The 20,625-nt window shown below is 36.9% G+C and overlaps 1 long non-coding RNA gene across 2 annotated transcripts; it reads left to right on the forward strand.

The window, feature by feature from the left end:
• Positions 1-1,096: 1,096 nt before the first annotated feature.
• Positions 1,097-4,734, forward strand: LOC148125035 (uncharacterized). Of its 2 annotated transcripts, none has more exons than XR_015744625.1 (3): positions 1,097-1,839; positions 2,944-3,053; positions 4,659-4,734. It is a non-coding gene; the product is annotated as an uncharacterized LOC148125035 (long non-coding RNA). The 2 variants fall into 2 exon arrangements; XR_015744626.1 differs by having other exon boundaries at positions 4,598-4,728.
• Positions 4,735-20,625: the final 15,891 nt, after the last annotated feature.

Raw genomic sequence — 20,625 nt, forward strand, 5'->3', positions numbered from 1 at the left:
TGTGGCCTAATTTGTGGGTGTGGCTTGGTGGTCATGTGGCTGGCTGGGCATGGCTTGTATGTAAATACTATAAATATTTATGTAAATATTGAATTTTTTAATAAAAGAACAATTTTTACCCAAAATCAGGCAAAGCAGGCAGGCAAATTGAGTTGCTCACAGAATCACAGATTCATTCAGAGATCTATCTTTCTGTAATTGGCTACCTGAGTCTGTCACATAAAATTTGCTTGAAAGCAAACTCACAAAATTAACTCACCACATAACATGTTTGTAAATATTGAATTTTTATTAAAAAAGAGCAACTTTTACTCAAAATCAGGCAGAGCAGGTAGGCAGATTGAGTTGCACACAGAATCACAGATTCACTTAGAGATCTGTGTTTCTGCCATCTGCTATCGGAGTCTGCACTGAATAATAGAAGCTTCAGGATCAGTTCTGCTTTTGGATTAGCTAGAAAGCAAGAAATCCAACAATTTCTTGCTTTCTAACTAATCTAAATCTCCTGGCACAGCAGAACAGTTGATGGTTGGAAAAAGAAAAGAAAAAATAGCAACTTAGCAGGCAAGTTTGATGGTGCTCATGCCAGGTAAGGAGTGAGTGGGTGGGGTGGGGCCAGCCAGTGGCGCGATTTGCCAGTTCTCCAGGAGGTAAAATCCCACCCCTGGTGAGAGTGTGTTTTGCACTTGTATGTAAAAAAACATCAGCTGTGCCTCCTGGACAGCTGACAAGCGCTGCACGTGGGTGCACAGCATTTAAAAATCATCTTCTTTCCTGCTTTTTCAACCTTGGCTGTGCCGCACAACACAGCTGAGGTTGAAAAAGCAGGAAATAAAGGATAGCCAAGAGCCTGGGTGGGCAGCTGGGCCAAACAGAGCAGCAGACACTGAACCAGTTCAGAGTCTGCTGTTCTTCAGAGCTATCAGTTCTGGGGAGACTTTCAGTTAGGCTCCCTTAGTGATGGACCGAATCTGTAACCATCCGTGGTTTTGGTTTGTGTTCACTGCTGGAGGGCCCCAATCTACCTGATTTGGGGCTGAAGCCACCTCATAGAGGTGACGGAGAAAGGGGAGAATGCCAGCTGAGTTGTGGGGAGCTGCATTCCCCCTCCTTGGTGAGGCATAAAACTCCTTTCTGAAGGTGGATGCAGCAATGGCCAAAATGGCCATCCCAAAGAGGAAGATCTGACCGGACAAGATCATGCAGGAGTAGAGAGAAGAAGAGGACAGCTTGGGTGACCGGGCTAAGCAGGATTAACATCTGAATACAAGGTAACCTGGAGTTAAAATACTTAAGAACTCTTAGGAAAAGATTTTTAAAGCTGTGGCACAGAAGAGGGAGAAAAAAAGATCTGAAAAAAGGGGGTGGAACTTGGACATACTAAAGAGTGCCACCTCATGCTGAAGGAAATTAATGTGAACTTTTAAAAGACTTTTAAAGAAAATACAAAGTAAATGAAATGTTGCTACAATCAAATAGAACCCCTGGAAAGTCAAAATGGAGTTTGGAACTTTGTAACAAAGAAAGAAGCAAGAAGAAACTGTTCTGGAATTGTTTGATGATTTTGGAAACTTTGGAAATTAATTCTGGGAAGCAATCTTATAGAATTTAGTTGTCTAAAAGTACTGGGAAGTGTAGAAAGATGACAGAACTTTATTTGGAACTGAAAATGGTACTAAGATATGAAGGAACAATTGCAAGTGAAAGGAGAATCATTTGGCTTTGTTCTGCAATCCCTGGAAATGGCTGTCCTGGACTATGAGGAAAAAAAGCTTCAGAGGAAGAAGAAGACTTGAATAAAGGAGAGGCCATCTTTAATAAAAAAATTGGGACAACGAGGTTTGAAACTCAAAAAGCGGGGAAAGGGACTTAAAAACTGGAGATTAGAGGAGGTAATCAGAAAAGGGAACAGTGTGAGAAATAAACAAAATATAAGGAAAAAGCAGAAGGGAGGATTACAGAAGGAAGTATTAAAGAGGGAAGGGGACAAAAATTGGAGTGAGAAAAAGAGGGGGAAAATAAAGGGGAAAAGAAGTTATAAAAAACAGAATAAGGAAATAAAGAAATATGGGAAACAAACAAGAATTAATGGGAATAGTTTGATTAATAGACACAGAGATATTGGTTAAAATAACAACTAAAATAGAGGATTCTGCATGGTGATAAGGGATTGTATAAATATTTTAAAAATAAATTATGTAGAAAACAGGAAAATATATGTAATTAAAATGGAAAATGAAACGGGGATTGTTACTTAATGGAATGTACGATAATATATAAATGAAAAATGAAAAATATGTAAAATATAATTGAACTATATTAATATATATTAAGGATTTATAAAATATGATTGAAATGAATTATGAGAAGGATCGTAAGGGAATTAATACCATTTTTTTCTTTAGGGTGAATTTGAATTGATTAATCATTTTCTTCCATTTTATTTATTTTTTATTTATTTTAAACTTAAAATTGCTTAGAGGTAATTTAAAGGGGAAGTACCATGTGGAATCTGACTAAAAAATGGGATTTATGTTATAATATATTAGGTGATGGAAATTATAATTGTTTAATGGGATAATTTAGAGGTAGAATATTTAATGGGATGTGAAAGGGAATCAACTATAAAATACGAAGGTGACACACTTTAATTGGCAACTATAGGGGAAACCTTGTTTTGTAATGTTAGAATATGGATTGAAATTGTACACAGGACAGATAAAAGTATAAATATAATTATTTTGAAAATATGAAAACCTTGAAAAGGATATGCAATAGATTTAGAAATGAATAAGAGAGTTATAAAATAAGCCTGAGAGAAATATTTGAGGGGAAACCTGGATTTGATTTGAAAACCTGGAACCAAGCTATTCCCTAAAAAAGAAGTTGTTTTATTTTTCTGTGTTTTGTGAAAACCGAAATAAAATTGTTTTTTTAAAAAAGAGCTATTGGTTCTATAGAACCGGGTCAAACTGGTAGCATCCCACCCTGATGGTTCCCATACCACATCTGGCCCTTTGGCTGTCCCTGTGTGGATTGCTTTTATTTTGAAGGTAATTGCTATTCTTTTTTTTAAATTTACATTTGTGCATGCACGCATGCCAAGGTTTATATTTATATAAAAATAATAAAATGCACTCTGGATATTGTATAGAATTCTCCCAAATGTGCCAATTGCTAAGAAATATTCTCCATACCATTCAAGTACTCTACATAAGAAACATCATTAATGGAAAATATTCTCATTTAATTATTGAGGCTACCAGGCTGTTTTCATTTCTTTTTAATCAATTTTATGGACATCATAAAAATCTATCAAAGAGAGGATGACAGAATGATGAATCTGAAATGTGTCTTCCTACCTTTTACCTAGTTATTTCAGGAAATTGGAAAATATTTTTTGTTGGTCTTCTTTTATCATCTCTATAGCAAACATAAAAAATCATGAGTTACAGTTTTGCAGTCAGAGAATTCTATATTCTCTCTGACAAAGATAAGGTTAAGGTGGATTTTAAAAATAATTAAGTTAGATGTTCCAGAAAATTCTGATTGAAATACATATACTGATTCAGAGGATTTTAAAGATTTGATTACATTTGAGACCAGAGCTTTTAAGTCATGGAAATGTTTTGGCACATGACACCTGCAGCGAGATTATTGTATGCACAAAAATGGAAGGGTTTGGCATCCTTCACAATGAAAGAATGGTTCATGATGAAGATGAAAGTACTTGCTGAGAAGACTAAATTATAAAAAGATTATTATAGAAAGATTATAGAATTCTAACAAAAGGAAGAAAGGTTATGTTGTAACTATAGAGTAAGAAATAAATTTATAACTATATTTATAACTGCTTTAAGAAAATTGAAAACTACCTTTTATATCTTTTTTCTATCTATTTTTCTTTTTTTTCTTGCATTCTTTTATTTCCATTGACATTCTTTTTCTTAATTTGTATTAATTTGTATTGTTTTTTTCCTTTCAGCTTGTAAATCCTTAATAAAAATGATATATGAAAAGAGAATTCCGGCTATAGAGTGGCAGGGGAGGAGTGAAAGTGATGCATCATTTCATCCATTCATTAAACTGACAACCACAGGCCTATTCATAGAGAACAAAGACTTAGTTTTCAGTTTGTGATTTTTTTTTCCTTCCTAATCTTTAGGACATTTCATCAAACTCAAGGCCAACCTTGAGCAACAGAATGATGAAGACTTGGAAAAAGGTAAAATAGCAATCTGGATGGAAATGATGCAGTGGGGATCTCATTATTTATGGCAATTAGCACACAATCCAAGGATATGTCACCACCTCATCCCCTAATATTAGTAATTGGGTCCTAATAAAGGTAGCTGGCCAATTTGCATTGGCCCAATTTGGTTGTCATATTTATAAATGGCAAAGGTCAGTTTTTGCATTTTGTGTTTTCTATTTCTTTTACTAACACCCAACATGTATCATGGATGTGTATAGGCTTCCCACCTAAACCAGCATGGTGAATGCTAGTAATCCCTCAAGTGAATTTTTGTAGCCACCAACATAAAGTATATTTTATTACATATATATAACTTGTTGTAAAATGTTTGGTTGGTTTTAGAACATATAACATAAAATAACATAGTTGGAAGAAACCTTGGAAGGACCCGCTTCTCAAACAGGAGACACTGTTCCAGTTCAGACAAACAGCTGTCCTGTTTCATCTTGAAAGTCTACAGTTATGGAGGACCCACAACTCTGAAGGCAAGTTGTCCCACTGATTAATTGTCCTGTCAGGAAATTTCTCCTTAGTTCTAGGTTGCTTCTGTTCTTGATTAGTTTTCATCCATTGTTTCTTGTCTTGCCTTCTGGTGCTTTAGAAAATAGTTTGACCTCCTCATCTTTCTGGCAGCTCCTCAAATATCAGAACTATCATGTCTCCCCTACTCCTTCTTTTCACTAGACTAGACATACCCAATTCCTGAAACAATTCTTCTTCTTGATATTTCATTATATAAATATATATGAAACCCTCCTTATGGAATACTAAACCATGTACTTATCAAAACTGAGTGTAAACCTCAGAGAAAGAAAAGTATAAGAAAAAAGAGAAGGGGGCAATTTGATTACTTAACAGAGATAAAAGGCAATCCACATCTTCATTCAAATGAGCATTTGTGGTGTAATGAACATATCCAATTTTTAGAAGAACAGCCATGTGATCCATGTTATCAAGATCATGTGAAATATTAGTACTGCTTTACAAAGCCTTAGAAAGACCACACTTGAAATGCTGCATCCAGTCTTGCTTACCACAATTTAAAAAAATGTTGAGATTCTTCTCTACAGAGAAGAGCAACAAAGTCAATTAGGGGGCTGGAGGCTAAAACATAAGAAGAATTGTTGCAGGAATTGGGTATGTCTAGTCTAGTGAAAAGAAGGAATAGGGGAGACATGATAGTTCCAATATTTGAGGAGCTGCCAGAAAGATGAGGAGGTCAAACTATTTCCTAAAGCATCATATTGAAATATCAATTTACTTACAGTTCTAGTTTGGTTTAATCTACATTTTTTATTGCTTAAAAGCAATTATGTAAGATTCCTCACTGCAGCATAGTTCTCTTTCTGAAGGCAAAATCTCAATAATTTGCATTACAATCAAGTGTGTTTAATTTTGTTCCATTCAAGTCCTATTTGTATTGAAAGTTATTTGTATATTTTTCAAGATTCATAAGTATACTCCTCCATTTTTAATTGTTTTTCTTTGGAGTCACCTGTTAAATAATAATTGTATGAATATCACAGGGCTTTTGTGCGGTACCTCATATGAAGATTTTAATTTAACATATAATTCTAATCTGGAATGTTACTATTGCATTTTATGCATCCATGGGAATTCCTGTTTGCTATGTTTGGAACAGAATGGTCTAGTGGCATTTTTAATCATAGAACTCTGTGAGCTTGCTTTAAAAGGAAAAAAAAGAGATGGCAACAATGTATTTTCTGATTATGTTCCTGCAATTTGTGCAATTTCATTTCTGAATCAACTTTTTTTTGTTTCAGAATAATAGAGTTGGAAGGGACCTTGGAGATCTTCTAGTCCAAGCCCCTACTCAAGCAGGACGTCCTATATCATTTCAGTTTCCATTTAACACACAGAAGAATTAATTAATCAAGGAGACTCAGTGTGGTATAGGAATTAAAAGTATTGGACTATGAGCAAAATGTCATAGATAATATTCACCTTCAGCTCACTGGATGACCTGGACTAGTTAGTCTCCTTGAGCTGCTCTCATCTCAAAAGGTTTTTGTTGAAGAGCACTAAGAGAAAATCTGTGTATACCTCCTTGTAGTCCAGTATATACAATATAGCAAAGTAGAAGAAACTATTCATCAAAGTGACCACTTTTTGATCAAGGGAAGCGCTCTATGTCTGGGAAATACAGAAAATGGATGATGAGCCAGCATTTATCAGCAACCATTGTCATCAACATGAGTTTATAACAATCTTGAGAGATTCTAAGATTTTTGTCCTTAAACTAACACTTTAATTCCATTAAATTCCCCTGAGGGCTACCTCACTTCTGCTAATTACATTTTTTAAATTATTAAGTGTGTTGTAATGATGAGACAGTCGAGTTGTTTGATCATGAACAACTGAATTATGATGATGATCTTTATTGGAGTATAGTCTTGCATTTATATACATTTTTAGTTATCCTCCATCATTGGTTAACTTTGGTTACTGCTTAACTTTGGTTACTGTTTAGTACAGTAATCAATACAATTAATTATCTCTAGTTAAAGTCTAACATATGTCTACTTCCCCTCTCTAATCCTCCTTTATCCATAGATTAGTGACTTTGAGTTGAGTTGTATTTGCTTGGAAACATTCTTTATCTGAGGTTTGCCATCCGAGATTGGAACATTCCTGCAATTACAACTCTACATAAGTGCAATTGTATATATTTAAAAAAACCAAGCAAAGACAGGTTATGTTCAGTCTACTAGGTCCTGATAGAAACTGTGGTGCTGCAGTGGTTAGAATGCAGTATTGCAGGCTACTTCTGCTGATTGCCAGGAGTTTGATTCTGACCAACTCAAGGTTGATTCAGCCTTCCATCCTTCTGAGATTGGTAAACGAGGTCCCAGATTGTTAGAAACAATATGCTGACTCTGCAAACTACTTAGAGAGTGTTGTAAAGCACTAGGAAGCAGTTTATAAGCATAACTGCAATTGTCTTGCTATTTGTTTGGCCATGATGTATTGAATAAACACCATTCTCAGACATTCTAAAACAACTATAATTTCTGGGTGAACTCAACATAGACAGCTAGAACTAAGTAACATTCTCAGCCTGTGTTAATCAGGAGTTGGTTGGACAACAAATGAATGGATCATCTTCCAAAGATGATTTTTCTTTGAATCTTTGCAGAAAATCCATTACATACAGAAAGTTTTTTCAAGGAGCTGACTCCTACAGATAAAGGGTCTTTGAGCTAAAGGGGATTTCGAATAATGTCCTTTAGATATTTAGTATATTAACAACAATACTGAGAAGCAGCAGCAATAAAATCTTATAGGATGTAATGAAAGTAACCTTCAAACGCTGAACTAAACTTCAAATTAATCTTAATACTTTGGTTCACTAGAGTCCCTGGAACATGTAAATTAAAAGCCCACTGATTACAATCCATCTTCTCTAGTCTCAGTGGAATTAACTGTACTTTCATTTTGCTTACCAGGATGTATTTATCTTTAAACACAGCATTCAAGTTTGAGCTAGATATTTGTTGTGTTCTGCTAACAACCTTTAGAAAGCAGACTGATTAAGCAAAGATGTTTTTGCTTGTTGGTTTAACAACACGAATTATATTATCTGACTCAAAAGTGAAGTGTTATTTTGTTCCCAGTGTCAGTTTTCAAAGAGCTATTATCTCTACCATTTAACACTGATGACATTGCCCCATTTTGTTTCTTCTGCACTCAGATCTAACTAAAATACCTATTGACAACCCTAGGGAATTGTCAACAAGATGAACCTTAGTGCATTCATTACTGGAAAGGTAAAGTTATAGTCCTGTAGGTTTTTTTTTTTTATAAAGCCAAGCTTTATACATGATAAATTTTCAAGCAAAGATAAAACACAAACTGCTACTAATACCTGGACATCTTCATTGCACAGTTTGGCAAGTAGAAATCTATCAAGTTGATAAGTATTTTTTTTTGTTAATTTGGAGACAAAAGGACTATTTCAAAGCATTTTGCTACCAAACACAAAGTACATGATGGTTTTCTCTCCCATCCCCTGCACAGAAGAATTAAAAGCTAAATTTTACTTTGAGACCAAATCTTGCAGCAATAAGATACACAACTGCCAGCACATGAATAGTGTTCAATCAGTCCATAAATACATATCTCAAAAGTAGAATACCAGATTGTGGAGAAGAAAGACAAAAGCTTGGTCCACAGAGATATGTAGAGGATTACAGTAGTATAATCAACAGATGATAAATAAGAGAAGTTCAAAGAAATGTTGTATCTAGTTCCAGTTTTGATTTCCTTTGTTGCCTTTTCAAGTCCCTGTAGCTTTTTGTCCATCTGGGGATTATTAATGTTTGCTTTCTTAGCTTTGAAGTTTGCTTTCAATCCAACCTTTCTTCTCCTATTTGAAAGAAGTGGTACTAGCTAGGTTTCAGTGACTGTGGTTCAGGACTGGAGTCAAACATGAAGCATACATATGGTATGGAGGGAACTGGACTGCATCAAATTCTAACAACTCCAGATATAATACTACAGAGGAATCTGGGTTCAAAACAATCCTGACATTGAGTATGATGTTTTGAAAAAAGATAGACAAAGGTATAACTGCTTGTAATATCTAATAGTCAGCGGTATTCTGCTGGTTTATGATTGTACTTTTCAGAGTTTCCCAAGATTCCTGTGTGCTGCTTTTTTCTTTGATTATTGTGTTTCCTTCTATGTGTGACATGCCTCCATTTGTCTTCCTCCCAGGGTTTATCAGCAGGGTCAAATCCTCTGGGAGTTATTTGTTCATTATTTGGTTCAATTTGGGCATGGCTTTCTTATGTAGGTTGAAGTTTGGCTAGAGTTGCCTGTAGATCCCTCACTTTTTCCTTTAGTAGTTCATTTAATACATGTGTAATTTGGGTGTTCTTTGGGCATAAGCACATACATGGAACATATATTGCATACCACAATAGTATCAGTTACCAGTTCCATGAGTTTGTTTCTTTTTGCTGATTCTTTTAAGGGTATAGAGTTTTATATCTTTTTTTCTGCCTTTTTGTACTTGTTTTTATACCTTGTTATTTATTTTACTTACTTACTATTATGTTAGATTTTTAAATCCCTTTCTTCACTATATTTTTTAAAAAGTTTTTGAGCTCCAGTTCCCCCCATCTTATTATTTAAGATTTGGCTTATTTATTTGATTGATCTTTGTTAATCCTATTCTTCCTTGACTTCCAATTTTTCACTCTAGTCCTTATTATTTGCCTATTTGTCCTATATTTTCTGTCCTGTATTTATTTTTATTCTCTACCGGGGTCTTCCCTTCCCGCCTATTGGAACCTCAGGCTTGGTTCATTGCCTTCACTTCTCTTGTTTGCTTCCCGCCACTTGTTGTTTTCTCTGACAGCTCCCTTCTGTCCTTTGGTGCTCCAATCTTTTCAGCCTTGTCCCTGCTCTGGTCAGCTCTCTTGTGTAGCTTTCTGGTCAGTTCAGCTCTGCTACCCAGTCTGTTCCACTCAGTTCCACTATCTCTTTCTCAGTTGCTCTTTGTGGTGTACTTAGGCTCTAGCTCACATGCTGCCCTGGGCTGCTGCTGCTGGCTCTCTCTCCTCCCTTCTGCTTTTTGCTCTGGAGCCACGTGGCTCCCGTTTGCTGTCTGTCACGCTGGGAATGCCACTTCCACCAGCAAACAGGACTAGCAAGCTTGTCTCTCTTCTATTCCCTTCCTTCCTGCTGCATTCTCTCACTGGCTCAATGATCCACAGCAAGTTTGCCTCTTCTCCTTTCTCCTCTTCCCTGTTTTTCTCTCTCACCAGCTCACCTCTTCGTTCTCTGTCAGTCGCTCTGCTGCCCTCAGTCATCTGGCCTCTCTGCTTTATGGCTGTTTTTCCTCCCTGCTTTGCAGCTGGCCCACTCACTCACCACCTCACCTCGTTTTTCTCCACCAGTCAGCTTTGCTTGCCTGCAGTTGGTTTGCCTCTCTGCTCACCTCACTTTGATGGGCAAATAATTTATTGTTCATCTCATTGAAATAGATGGCCAAAAGATATGACATCTCCTCTCCAACAGTTAGCCCAATGAAAGCATATATTATCTTTTTAATAAGAAGGTCTTGTCTACTTAAAGGTTGACTTCTTTCAATAGCCCTAAGGAGATCATTGATCAGAGCAATAAAAGCCAACACCAGAAAATAGCCCATTACAATTACAGTTATGAATATGAGGCACAAATTAGAATTTGTTTTGCAATTGCTGTTTCTGCTTTATTCAATGCATATTTATAAACCTAATAAATATAATTTCAAAACTTCTACATATTGCAATACCGAGTGGCTCTTGTTGAGGTAATTCCCTGTTAGGAGAATGAGCACATACAGGGAGGCATATCTGAGAGTAGTGTTTGAATAATATACACAGCACACAGATACACTGTACAGTAAATGTAGGTTTTTACTTCCAGAATGGTTTAAGCAAAGTTCAAAACAATCAGTCCAAAGTCATTCACAAGTAAATCAGTCAGTTTTCAATCCAGGGATAATCCAAATATCAAATTCCAGTATCATAAACAGTTCAGTATCAGACTTACATTAAATCCAGTAATATCCATCAATTAGAAGAAATGGAGGAACGGCAATACTTTCCAACAGAAGGAAACAGAGACTAAGACTAAACAACCCAGTTTTCTGGCTCCATCTAATGGCCGTTTGAGAAACCACACCTAATTACAGTTTTGCATTTTCTTAAAGATACAGTTTTAAAATGTTTATCCTGGTTTATATATTTCTAACCCAAATACCTATTAGGTGACTTTTTTCCTAACATTCTCCCCTTTTGGGTAAGACAATATATACAACCTTACATTCTAAGTCCATAATCTTCACAGCTAGCCTTATGCTTTATAGAGCCTTGGGCCTTTGTAAAATGATATGCTATATTGTTTTCTGACTCACAGTATTCTAGCTTAATCATCTTACTTTGCACACATTGTCTCACATTTAAATATCTTAAATCTGTGTGTTTAGTTCTTGTTTTAACAGCAATATTTGAAGCCATCCGTATTGCTGATTGATTATCTTTGTAAACAACAATAGGATCTTTTACATTAATTCCCATATCAATCAATAATTGTGTATACAAAACTAAATCTGTACATAATAAAGACAAACATGAGAATTCAGCCTCCATTGTTGACAAACTTAGATGTTTCTGTCTAATAGATCTCCATCCAATCAATGCTTTTCCCAATAATACAGCAGTACCTGATGTAGATTTTCATGTATTTATGTCTGTAGCAAAACTTGCATCAGTATATGCAGTTAAATTCAGTTCACCTTTAGGCTCCAAATACAATGCATAATGCATTGTTTGTTTCAGATATCTTAACACACGTTTAGCAGTTTGCCAGTGCTTTTCAGTTGACTCAGCATTAAATCTTGCTAATTGATTAACACTGTATGCGATATCTGGCCTTGACCAATTACTGAGATAAGATAAACTACCAATCAAGGACTGATAAATGTTCTTATCAAAAACAGGACTTTGAACATCACTATGGCTAAACTCCTGGCTCATTGGTGTCTTAGCCAGCTTAAAAAGTTTAATTTTATAACTTTTTAGTAATTGGTTAATTTTATCTGCCTGTGAGATCTTGTATCCTCCCTTAGTTCTATCTATCTTTAAACCAAGATATTGTTTGATTTCTCCTAACTGTTTTATCTTAAATTTCTTTTCCAATAGTGAAATTATCTCAGTAGCTTCTTGTTCAGTTTTGGTGATTAATGCTATGTCATCAGTAAATAATAACAATAATGACACTATAGTGTTGTGCCTCCAAGGTTTGAACCAGGTCAGTCAGCAGATGTAGGCTCAAGTGATGAGGAAGATCTGGCATTGAGATTCGAGCCTGCATTACTGAGTGATGTTGAGAGGAGTCTGGGGGAGGAGGAGGAGTTGAATCTGAGAGATGAGCCTGATTTATTAGAAGTTTCAGAGGCGTCTTCCTCTTCTGGAACTCCCCCCCTGATTGCACCTCAGGTGTTAACTGTTAATCAGTAAGGTGTGCCAGAGACTTCAAGCGATGATGAAACTACCGGATGCTGGCTTGATGCTAGGACTAGGAGAAGATTGAGACGTCAATCTCAATTAGAAAAGAGATGTCCAGCCAAGTATTAATTAAAGAGACTGACACGCTCCTTCAGGGGATATATAAGGAGCATATTAACGCCTTTCTCCCACTCGAAGCAAAGTGCTTTTTGGATTTGGAAGAATACGTTTGAAGCGGCCATCATGATTTATGGATAATTCAGACTTGCCAGACAGATTCCAGGAAGACTGCCAAGGACTGTGAAAACAGAGCAGTTAACTCTTTTGGGTCTGGTTTTGTTTTGCTTGAATATTTGAACTCTGGAACTTTGGATTCTCACCTGTGGATACAGGTGAGACAGAACACCATACCATTACTTTCTCTTTTAAACAAACATGGATCAGCCATGCCAGCTACAAAGCCTATCTTAGTTAATTCTTTAACTATTCATTGGTTCCACTCATATCCTGATTGCTTCAAACCATAAAGACTCTTTTTCAATCTCCAGCAATCAGTTGTATTATCATTTTTGGAACCTAAAGGTTTCTTTAAATATATAGTGTGTTGCAATGGTGCATGCAGATATGCCATCTGTACATCCAAATGATTTACACTATATTTCTCTTTAGCTGCCCGCACTAATGCCGCCCTTAATGTAGTAGCCTTCAAACTAGGTGCAAACACCTCATCATAGTCATTTGCTGTCTGATTGAACCCTTGTGCTACTAACCTGGCTTTATGGGTAACAGTCCCATCTACACCTGTCTTTAGCTTATATATCCATTTACATCCTATGGCATGTTTACCTGGTGGTAACTTAACATTTTCGTATACCTCCAGTCTTTTTAATGATTCCAGTTCCTTATCCATTGCTTTCTGCCAAACAGCCTGATCCTTAGCAGCATACAGTTTTAATTCACTATAATTACTTGGAACTGTATTCACTTGGCATACAACACTAGCCTAATATCTATCAGGTGGTCGTGTTACTCGGGTTGAACGTCTTGGTAATATAGGGCTTACTGGTGGACTTTCCTGTGCCACCTGATCCTGTTCTTCTATTTCTTCCTGTGCCTGTTCTACTACGTCCTCCTGTTCTTCCTCTTTAATGGCTATTTGTTGTTTACTGATATCATTTTTGGGGGACTATTTGGGTTTCAATAATAATATCATTGCTGGATTCCTGTTCCAGTTTATCCCACCCAACGTGCTCAAGAAATTTTGCATTAGCACTACAATAAACATGAGCTATGCTTTGATCCCAAAATCTAAATGATCTATGGTTGGCCTCATAACCCACAAAAAATAACTTCTTAGCTCTATGTTGCCCTTTCAGTCTTACTTGTGAGGGAATATTCACCTGTGCTGGAACTCCAAATGTGTGTAGGTAACTTAAATTTGGCTTTCTGCCATGCCAATGAGTGAATGGCAATTCTCCAGTTGTTGTATTAACTACATTGTTTAAAACATGGTTACTACACATTATGGCTTTACCCCACAGTGTTTCAGGTAAACCTGAATCACATAACATAGTGCGAGCCATGGCTTGTAATGTTTGCCCTCTTCTTTCTACAAACGAGTTATGTTGTAGTCTATAAGGTGCAGAACGTTTATGCTCCACACTGGCCAATTTCAACATAGTTTGGAATCTTTTGTTAACAAACTCAGTCCTATGATCAGTAACTAATGTAATTACTTTACTTTTCCTTTTTCTCTCAGCAAACCTTAGCCAGTTAAAGAAATGTTGGAATGTTTCTGTTTTGTTTTTCATAAGATAGCAGAAACCGTATCATGAGTAATGGTCCATAATACTCAAAATATAACAGGCACCTCCTAAACTTGGTTTCTTAGGACCAATTATGTCAGCAAACACAACCTCTAGAGGTTCTTTGGTCTTAAACCCATTTAGTCTGTTTGCTAGAGTAACCTTACTCTTTTCTTGACTACAAGCCTTACAGTGTAAATACTTGCTACAGGGTTTCAATTTTACTCCCTCTGCCAATTCAACAGTTTATTTGAGCATTTTGAAATTAATGTGCCCTAGACATCTATGCAGTAAATGTATACATTCATCATGTGGCTTAACATTGTTATAAACTGAGTTAGTCATTCTCAACTGGTCATCATGTATTACATATAAATGATTCTTTAAAGTAGCAGTAACACTTTTACCCTCTTTCTCTATTATACATTTGTCTCCCCTAAAAGTTACTACATAACCAATATTAACTAAAGCCCTTACTGATAACAAATTAAATTTCAGTTTAGGTACATATAACATAGTTAAATGTTTGTTTATACAAGAACAATGTGCAGTACCTTCACCTGGTGCTTTAATCTTCCATCCATTTGCCAATGATACATTTTGTTTACTTGTGGACATCTTTACAAACCTTTTTTTATCTTTAGTAATGCACTGCAATGCTCCACTATCAACAACCCACAAATCATGGTTTACAGTTGAATTGCTAAACATAGCTAAACTACCATTATTCTTCACCTCTGGTGTTTGCCAGTATTCTGTTGTTTTCTTTTCTTACAGAATCTAGCTATATGTCCCTTAGCCCCACAAGAAAAACATTTCCTAACAGTATAGGAAGTTGAAGACAAATTCTCTTCTTGTGGTTGTTCCTTTCTCAGTTGGTCCCTATCCAGCTGTCTTCTTGCTTCTTCTAACAACCTTCTGGTTATGTCAGTCAATGTCAGTTTATCTCTGGGCAGTACTTCCAGTGAAGATACATAGTCATCATAACTTTCATCCAATGAGGAAAGAATGATGTAAACTTGATGCAGCTCTGAAAATATTAGTTCTTTTTCATGTAGCTCTTGAAAAGTTCTTTTCATGAAGTTTAAATGAGCTAACATATCTCCACATTTCAGAAGACATGCTCTAAACAGTTTACATGTAAGATGTACGTGTGCACCTACACTGTCATGAACATAAATCCTCTTCAAATTCTCCCAACACCTAGCAGCAGACTCTTCTCCATGAATATGGACCAGCTGCTGGTCACTCAGTGTTAGTCCAATTATACAAAGAGCTCATTCATTGTTCTGTTTAAGGTCAGCAAGCTTCTTGGCATCATCCTCATTAGCTGGATCCCAAGCATTTACATTCTGTGGGTCCTGAACTACATTCCATAAACCTTCTCTACGCAGAAGTAGACTGCATTTCATAGACCAGGAAACATAGTTTGTTCCATCGAACCGGGTTATCAGTGATAGACTTGTTGAAGTGACTTGTGACATCTTTACCAGGATAGTAACCCACAATTAAGCAGTAAACAGCTGTCTGTATACAGTAGTGTGCATTCACACTAACTCTCAGTTATCTGAGAGTTATCCAAAGTCATTCACAAGTAAGAGAGTTATCCAAAGTCATTCACAAGTAAATCAGTCAGTTTTCAATCTAGGGATAATCCAAATATCAAATTCTAGTATCATAAACAGTTCAGTATCAGACTTACATTAAATCCAGTAATATCGGTCAATTAGAAGAAATGGAGGAACGGCAATACTTTCCAACAGAAGAAAACAGAGAGACTCACTCAGGCACATTCTCTTCTGAGACTAAGACTAAACAACCCAGTTTTCTGGCTCCATCTTATGGCCATTTGAGAAACCACACCTAATTACAATTTTGCATTTTCTTAAAGATACAGTTTTAAAATGTTTATCCTGGTTTATATATTTCTAACCCAAATACCTGTTAGGTGACTTATATTCCTAACAGCTATTGGTTTGGGGATCATTGGCTCAGGGAGAATTGCCTCCTTTGGTCTTAGATGGGGTGGCATTACCCCAAACAGACCCTGTGTATAATCTATGGGTTTTCCTGGACTCATGACTCCTGCTTGAACAGCAGGTGGCAGTCGTGGCCAGGAGGACCTTTATGCAACTGCGGGTTATGCACCAGTTATGCCCCTTCCTGGACCAATGGTCCCTACTCATAGTCACTCATGCCGTAGTCATTTCTCATCTTGATTATTGTAATGCACTCTACATGGGGCTGCCCTTGAAGAATATCTGGTAGCTCCAATTACTGCAAAATGTAGTGGTCCACATGGTTTTGAGCAGACCCCGGTGTGCACATGTTTCACCTCTCCCGAGGAAGCTGCATTGGTTGCTGATTTGCTTCTAGGTGCAATTCAAGTTGCTGATTGTCACCTTTACAGTCCTTCATGGCTTGGGACCAGGTTATCTGAGGGACCATCTCTTGCAGGTCACATCTATCAGGAAGGAAATGTTGAGGGTCCCATCCCTGAGGGAGATACACCTGGTGGGACTCAGAAGAAAGGCCTTCTCCATGGTGACTCCCTATCCCTGGAACATCATTCCCCTAGAGATTAGTCTAGCCCCCTCTAATACTCTTCTGGAAGTTACTGAAGACCTGGTTCTGCCAGTGGGCCTAGGGAACCCAGAGAGGGATGGAGCCCATCAAATGGCTCATGTCATGTGCTGTTGTTGGGGTAGGGGATGGGAGTTGGGGGTGATTTTTTTATTTTTCCCAGATTTTGTTCTATTGTACTTTATCAATTTATTTGATTCTTTTTGTTAGTTTTTATTTTTGTTGTTGTTTTGTTTTAAATATGGTTTTACATTCTGTAAGCCACCTCAAGTTGCCATGGGCGAAAAGGCAGCAATATAAATTCAATAAATAAGTAAATAAATAAATATTATGAACCAGATGCCTAGCCCCTCTCCCACGTAATCAGTGGAAGATTGGAAGACTAATGCCTGTTGGATATATCTGAGTAAGCTTTTTTCCCCCTGGCTATCATTTCTGTGGTTGTTTATACCATGATACTGGAAACAAAATCTCAATGAAAAAGGGGCCCCCTTTCCCTTTGTCATATCTGCCATATTTTAGAAGTCACTTCTTCATATATTATATATTTCTTTTCTCTTTCTTAATTATATTCTTACTTTTTTATTGCACTTTGTACTCCTCCCTATTCTGTTTTCTTTCTTTAAATTTAAGTTCTGTCACTCTGTGTCTCTCTTTGGCTCTTTGTCACTCTGTGTCTCTCTTTGTCTCTCTGTTTCTCTCTCTCATTCACACACACAGACACATGTGGCTCCGGGCTTGGATTCAGCTCCTGTGACTGATATGAGTTCAAGTGAGGAGGTCATGGCAGAAAAATATGAGCCGGCCTGGCTTACTGATTGGACTGATAACCAGGATGAGGAGATGAACGTGACAAAGGACGACAGACCTGATGTATTAGAATTGTCAGGAGCTTTGACCTCCTCTGGTTCCTTATCTGATCAACAGCCGGGAATGGCTGACAGGGAAGTTTTGAGAGAGTCTTCTAGTGGAGATGAGAACTTGGAAAATTTGTGGTTAAATGTAAAAAATAGAAGACGGTTGAGAAGGCAAAATCAGCTGGAGCGAATGAGGAGAGCAAGTCAGTAAATTAGCACGTTGCCTCAATGAGTATAAAAGGACCCAGCTGGGCTGGTACATTTTGCCAGGAACAAAATGACTATTTGAGTGAGGACGTTACAGCAAGAAGCTCTGAGGCTGGAGATTTATTGCCAGGACTGGTTTGCCGGACAGAGTAAAGATTTATGCTGTGGTTTCTGCCAGCCGTTATCTTGTAAGACTTCTTTCCGTTTGATTTAATTGTGAAACGGCTGCTTTCTGTTTTGTTCGTTTGAATTTTGAAGGGGAGTCATAACACACACACACACTATAGACACACACATGCTATAGATCCAATATGCTATAATGATAGTGGAGAAAAACAAGTTTAACTATTAGTGTTATGCTCTAGAACTTCAGTACTTTGGGCTGTAGAACATTGTTACAAAATATGCTTCTACTTGCTCTATTTTTAAATAGTGTATACACCTCTGAAACAGACATGTGATCATGAACTGTTTTCATTTCTTTTTCTATCTTGAATGTAGCTTGAATTCCTATATCAACTCTATTAACATGAAAAGTTAATAACAAATCTCAAATTCTGTCAACAGACTATGGTAAATGATGGAATAAGGAACATGCCTCTAGACTATGAGTCATATTCAGAGGAGGAAGAGGAATGAGGCAACCATTCCATCAATAGCTCATGGGAAACTCAAGCTCAGAAGCATGGAAAAGTCAGCTGTCCCTGTTGGTTCAAGTTATGAATTAGTATTTTCAGCTCATACCATTGGGGGTGGGGTGGGGTGGGGAATCACATATGGCTAGATGCTAGAGGACAAAAAGTGTATATTTAGATGATGAGAAAGAATTTGGGAAATTCAAGGCTACATTTAGGAATCAGGAATGGACAGTTCCTGATGGATTTGCAAATCCAAATTGGAGAGGATCAATTTTCCAGCCTTCAGAGTTCAAAGTCTGAATCCAATCAGCTTTGCTTTTTGAATTGAGTTGATAATTTGAAGTAGTTCAGATCTGAGTTGCAAATCTTTTATAGTTCATCTCTAATTGAAATTAAGCAGTAAAACTGCAAAGGGATTTGAGGACAACAAAAAATAATAATAAAAAGTTTGGGTTCACAAGTGATTTTGAAGTTGTGCTTGGAATTATAAAAAATATGTAGCCACAATGTGGAGGAAATCCAAACAATGATCCTTTTTCTAAAAAAATATATGTAATGCACTACATTCTCATTATATTTTCATTGGGAACACGTGTATTCACATATGAATGCATGCATGCACACACGTGCATGCGCGTGCACACACACACACACACACACACACACACACATACATAGAATAGAATAGAATACTTTTATTGACCAAGTGTGACTGGACACACAAGGAATTTGTCTTGGTGTAAATATTCTCAGTATACATAAAGAAAAGATACATTCATTAAGAATCAAGAATCATAACGTACAACACTTAATGATAGTCATAGGGTACAATCAACAATCAAATCATACTAGGAAACAGTCAATATAAATCGTAAGGATACAAGCAACAAAGTTACAGTACTACAATCACAAGTGGGAGGGGAAGAGTGATAAGGAGTGATGAGAAGATTAACAGTAATAGTAGTGCACACTTTGTAAATAGTTGAACAGTGTTGAGGGAATTATTTGTTTAGCAGAGTGATGGCTTTCGGGGAAAAAACTGTTCTTGCGTCTAGTTGTTCTGGTGTGCAGTGCTCTATAGCGTCGTTTTGAGGGAAGGAATTGAAACAGTTTATGTCCAGGATGTGAGGGGTCTGTAACTATTTTCATAGCCCTCTTTTTGACTTGTGCAGTATACAGGTCATCAATTGAATTTAAATGAAGGTAAAAACAAATACCATCTTCACTGCAACATCTTTCCTTCAATACATTTTTTAATTTCTGCCTTTTAATTAAGCTTTGTAATAGAACTATCTGAGTTCTCCCCAGACTGATTAATCAAGAGCCTTATCAAGAAGCTGAAACACCACTGCAAAATAGTTGTAATGGCCCATGGCAGGAGAATTATTAAATTGTGCTGCTGTATTGTAAAGGATTGACAAAAGATCAGAGTGGGACAGATACTCTTTAGAAGAGACTTCAACAAAACATATGTCTTATTAATAAAGTGATAGTATTATGCTACAGTTAGAAACAAGCCTTGACAAAACTTGCTGCTATGCTAAATTAAAAACATGAGTAATCTTTCCCACTATTCTACTAGATTTTTTCATAGTATAGTTGTCCTCTTCACAATCAATTGGTCTTAGATCTAGAAAATAAAACTTTCTAATGTGCTGAATGCAGATTATAGTTGATTGATAGTTAATTCAATTTATTAGATTATCTCAGAGGTGGGATTCAAATTTCTTAACAACCAGTTCTGTGGGCATGGCCTAATTTGTGGGTGTGGCTGGGTGGTCATGTGACTGGTTGGGCATGGCTTGCTGACTGGGCATGGCTAGGTGGTCATGTGACTGACTGAGCATGGCTGGGTGGCCATGTGACTAGGGTGGATGTAGCTAGATGGCCATGTGACTGGCAAACCAAATATAAGTGGTCCTCGCTTAAAGGCCAGTTCCTTTGCAAGTGTTCTAATTTTGACTGACCTCCCCAGAGCTACTTGACCTGTTTTTGGTGTTTTGACAGCCATACACACACACACACACACACACACACACACACACACACACACACACACACTTATGACCAGTTACAACATCCCACACAGTCTTGTGACTGAGGTTTTTGATGTTTTTTGCCAGTTTTCAACAATTCCTCCTGGTTTCCAGTTAAAAATGCCCAATGGGGAAAATGGACTTGTTCAACAACTAGTGTCTGCTTAAACAAGCTTCACTTAATGACCATGGTGTTTGCCTAACCCAGGGTCTGCAACCTTAAACA

The sequence above is a fragment of the Pseudonaja textilis genome, chromosome 9, assembly GCF_049901715.1.
Source record: "Pseudonaja textilis isolate UNSWEBS1 chromosome 9, rPseTex1.2, whole genome shotgun sequence".
In the NCBI taxonomy this organism is placed as follows: domain Eukaryota; kingdom Metazoa; phylum Chordata; class Lepidosauria; order Squamata; family Elapidae; genus Pseudonaja; species Pseudonaja textilis.